This window comes from Apium graveolens, chromosome 5 (assembly GCF_009905375.1).
Source record: "Apium graveolens cultivar Ventura chromosome 5, ASM990537v1, whole genome shotgun sequence".
NCBI lineage: Eukaryota > Viridiplantae > Streptophyta > Magnoliopsida > Apiales > Apiaceae > Apium > Apium graveolens.
This window is the reverse complement of record NC_133651.1, coordinates 210131673-210136907: the sequence shown is the minus strand read 5'-3', so window position 1 is coordinate 210136907 and position 5235 is coordinate 210131673.

Below are 5235 nucleotides of genomic sequence, written 5' to 3'. Positions count from 1 at the left end.
ATTGAGCACCTTCAAAGCATGTTTAAAGAATAGGCTCGTTAGAAAGATTTGACAATAATAAGGCACCATACTTTTGCAATAATGGGAGAATGATATCCGGTTGGACCATATGTTCTAAATATGATATGTATATATACCTTGATATTTTGGGTTTCAAGAATGGTCTAGAGACTGAGCTTGATTTGATCAAATAATCTTTGAACAACTTATACTCTCGGTTTGTTAAGAACAAAAGGAATGAGATAGATAAAACACTCACTCAGTTGTTAGTCATGTTTAGAACTGCTGAAAATAACAGGGTAAAGGCATGAATTACATCCATATTGATGGTGTTCATATGGAATGCAAATGGGAAAGGAAAGTGGACAGGAAAGGTGAAGATTTGATCATATTCGGTGCCAAACCAAAGTCCAATCCCAAAGGGCTTTTGAAGCATGATAGTGGTGTTACTAAAGGAGATGATTGTCATTTCTGTGGAAATAACTGGATGATTGGAAGTTAAATTGTCGAGCTTGTTTGGAAGATCTAAAGAAGAAGACTAGCAATGGTCAAACTTCAGGTATAGGGTTAGAATTGGAGCAAAAGTTGTTGCTCTAGTTGAAGGAACTCGATACCTAATTTTGCCCATAAGGCGAAATTGAGAACTTGATAAATTATTATAACGTGCCTGCCTTTAGTGGATATATTAAATCAATTTCTTGTCAATACAAGAAAGATTTTCATTTCAATTAAATAAATAATAGTTTTTTATTCTATTTTAATGATAAGGCTTATAATGTTGCACAATTAGTTAACAATTTATATGTTCTAAGTTGACTCAAATCAAACATTACCTCTAGCATTGTCGTTAAGCCATATTAATGAGAAACGCATTTCTGAGTTACATATAGATGAATACTTGGATAAGTTTGATTTTGGATCATACGGAAGATGCGAACTTTGTCTCATTGGCAAAATGACTAAAGTTTCTTTTACCTGATCAGGTGAAAGGGCCACCGAACGATTAGGACTTATACATAATGATGTATGTGGTCGAATGCATATGATGGCAATGGGTGGCTTATACTACTTCACAATGTTTACTGATGATTTTAATAGATATGGATATGTATGTCTTATAAAGAACAAATCCGATTCTTTTGAAATGTTTAAAGAATATAAGGTCGGAGTAGAAAAGCAAACAGAGGAAAGTATAAAAGTTCTACGATCAGATCGTGGAGGAGAATACTTAAACCTCAATTTCGAGAGTTTCTTGAAGGAGTATGATAGTATCATAACTTACTCTTTCTGGAATACCTCAATGGAAAAGAGATTCTAAGAGGAGAAATTGTACCTTGTTGGACATAGTGCGATCGATGATGAGTCAAGAGGATCTTCCATTCAATTTCTAGGGTTATGCTCTAGAAACGGCTGCATACACTTAACCAAGTACCGATTAAAGCGGTACAAAATACCCTGTATGAGATATAGAGTGAGAAATGTTATAGCATGTCATTTATGAAAATTTGGGGATGCGAAGCGTTTGTAAAACGTTTAGCCTCTGACAAGCTTGGAACAAAATTAGATAGATGCTATTTTGTTGGATACCCAAGTGAGACTAGGTTATAGTTTTCATAATCCTTCCGAGAACAAAGTATTTGTTGCTCGGGTCGTTATATTTCTTGAGGGAGAACTACTTTCTAAGCAAATCAGTGGGGGATAATACATCTCGATGAAGATCGAGAACCACATGATAACATTGAACCAGAGTTGGAATAAGATCAGGATGTACATCAAAATGTTGAAAATAATCTTGTCCAAGAAACACATGTTATTCGTAGATCTAGTAGGATTCACCATGAGCCCGGGAAAAATTATGAATTTCTTTTGACTCAAGATTATGATGTGATGCTTATGGATATTGATAAGCCTCTCACCTACCAAGATCCTATGAACAGTTCAGACTCCGAGAGATGGCTAGAGGCCATGAAATCCGAGATGGAATCCATCACTACTAGAAAAAGTAGAATAGACATCGCCTCTTAGACATCGGTTGCTCCTGAAGCCGATGTAAAAGGTTTTTTAGACATCATTTTTAATCAACCGATGTCTTTTGTTAATATAGACATCAATTTTTTAGCCCAACCGATGTTATAAGTCTATTTTAAAAAAATGATTTAGCGCGCCTCCCCAATTTCCCTTTAACCAAATATTTCGTTCCCTCTTAAAAATCCCCCAATTTTTCCTTCAAATTAATTAAGTATCCAAATATCCCCCTCCCTTTTCTAAAAACATAAAACAAAAATAAAAATACAAATCATTCTCGATTATTCTCTCTCTTCTCTCTCTACTCTCTTGACCGAAGAACTCTCTACACTCATTTCTATCGACTAGAGAACTGACTTTATATGCTCTTTGTTCCCGACTCTCTCCTCTCCACCGATCTAATACCTCCCTCCTCAACCCAGTTCTCCCCAACTCCGCTCTCTTTTCTTCGGAGGTTGAAAAAGTATTAAAATGGTCAGAATCGGAGTTTATTTAAAGCTTAAATCAGAGTTTAAAGCTTAAGGAGGCCAAAGCTTGAATTGGGTAATCTTTAAAATTCAATTTTTGAATTAGGGGGTTTAATCTGAAACCCTAATTTTTTAATTAGTTAATTTTAATTATTTAAATAGTTGATTTGGAATCCTAATTTTTTTAAGGCCTTCCAATCAGTTGTATGCAATTCAATACCTTGTTTTTTTCTCTTCATTTTTCCCTGTTAAATTTTAATGTGAACAAATCAGATCTGTATTTGTATGTTGATGTGTGTTTATGAAACGGTGCAGTTTTGGTTTCAGAAATGGTGTTCTTTCGGAGTGTTTCACTGCTAAACAAGCTGCTCTCTCGGGCTATAAGTTATATATTAGTGTTGTTTGATATTTTATGTGATTCTTCTGTGTTTGATTTTCTGATTTATTTTTCACAATGTGTTTTGATAGGTTCAACAATCCAATCTCGGTAATACAGTGCGTTGGTTTCAAGTGCAAACCTCGGCTTTTGATCTCGTATTTAACTCTCTTTCTTTGTTGCTTGTTTATTTATGTAATAGTTGCACAACATTTATATGCTAGTTTCTGTGGCACAAAATACTTTTTAGATGTTTTCAATACAAATCCTAGTGGATTTGTAAATATTTTATGTATACGGGTCTCTATTTGTGGTTTCGATTTGTAAATATTTGTAAAGATCAGTGAAAGAATGAAATTTCTTCAGGATCTTGTACCAGGTTGTAGCAAGGTTAGTTTATTCAAAAAATAATTGGGTAACTTTTAACTATAGCTCCTATACATGTAAAGTGCTTCTTTTGAAGTTCACTCAAGATTTTTGTTGATATTTTTAGGTCACTGGTAAAGCAGTTATGTTGGATGAAATCATTAATGATGTTCAATCACTTTTTATTAAAATATTTTCAAATTACAAAAAAATACCTCTATTTGTATTTGACCTCTTGTTAAAGAAGCGACGTGGAACTAGGTTACAATGCTAGGCAATTGTTACTTTATTCTAATATTTGTTTTAAAATTGTCCAAATTTGATCCGTTCACATAATCTCATTCAGTCATTCTTGAATTTTGCAATTTTGGAGAGCTCGTCAACTCCTTCAACCAAGGATCTAGCCGGGCGACAAATTCAATAATCAACGAGGTAAAGGTGCCCAGCGATAGTGTTGTGGTGCTCTCTAACGCCTTCATTCGTATAACAGGGTTTGCTTCAAGCCGTCCTTCCTCCTCAAATGCATCCACTTCTCTAGACGGCTAAAAATGAAGTCTTCTTGATTGCTTCCTCATCATCTCATGGTAAGCTTCAACATGTGGTCTCATGGGGATCATTACAGGCATGTCTTGGTTAGCTGGAGAAAGTTTATGCTCTCGGACCTCATTGTCAAGTTCAGCCAGTTGCTCCGATAGTTCACAGAGTGGGGGCGTAAAAGAGCGTGAGAGTTTGGGGAGTAGCTTAGCTGAGTTATCTGGTGCGTCATTAGTAGAAGCAAGGAGATAGAAATGCAGATCAATGGCGTGTTGAAGTCGTTCTGTTGAGCTATGAACGCCTTTTATTAGGTCAGTGTTGAGGTTTCTTGTCATGTCATTTATGTTTTTCCCTAAACATCGAACTAGCTCTGCAGCCTGATTTGTTGCCTCTTGGATCTCTGTCTGAAATGCTAATCTTAGATTGTAGGGTGCCTGTATAGAATAAAAGGTAATGTATATCAGAAAAAAATAGTGAGTATATGTCAACTCTTGTTATAACTACACATAGAAATATATAATTACTGTTCCCTTCATATGCCATTAGCAGGTCGAGGCCGTTTGTTTCTATTTTTTCATTCTGGTAAATAGGAATTAGTATGCTTTTAGGTATGATCAGAAGAAGCTCATTTCCACTCATGAACAATCCAAGAGCTCCATAATTTTGATGAGTTAAGTTTTATCTATACTTCAAGTAGACATGTTTATTTCAAAAAATTTAATTCCCAATTTTTTGAAACCCCTCTAAACTCACGTAATTTGTTAATTAGTTTGTTTCTATTGCAGATAAAGCCCATTCATAGTTGTAGCCGAAAAGAGGAACATATGCATAATACACATGAATTGCCTCACTACATACTTCAAATATATGCAGATTCCCACTACATAGATTGCCTCACTACTCTGAATTGTCCTGGTGAAACAAAAGCAGTTCATCCTAAAGCAAAGTGCTGGAAATACTATTGGGATGTAGGTATGGAATTTTTATTTTATAATTGCAAATTACATTCACCGCACCAACAATTTAGGATTTTTATTTAAGCTGATAAAAATTAAGGCCCATGGCATAACCCAATAATCGCAGCAGTATATGTGCAGGCATATTAGGTTATAAAAATCCTCAAAATGGTTGTCAATGGTTGCTGAATAAATAATTTTGGTTTATAGAATAAGTTCTTATAATATATTTTCCTTTTCTTGTCTCTGTTCATGAATGTATCTATATTATTATTCTTTTCTTGTCTCTGTTCCCAGTAAAAATACTCTTTACCATGAATTCCTAAACATACAATTAAACTAATTCTTCTTTGGGCTTCCCATTATCAGTTCTCTCAAAGATAACATCTAATTTGTTTATTACTGATCAAAATGGAATTTTTGGCAGAACAGGTGCTGGAAAGTCAAGCATTTTAAATGTGTTATTTCGCCTTAATCAATTTTCCAGAGGTCATATTTTGGTCGATGGAGT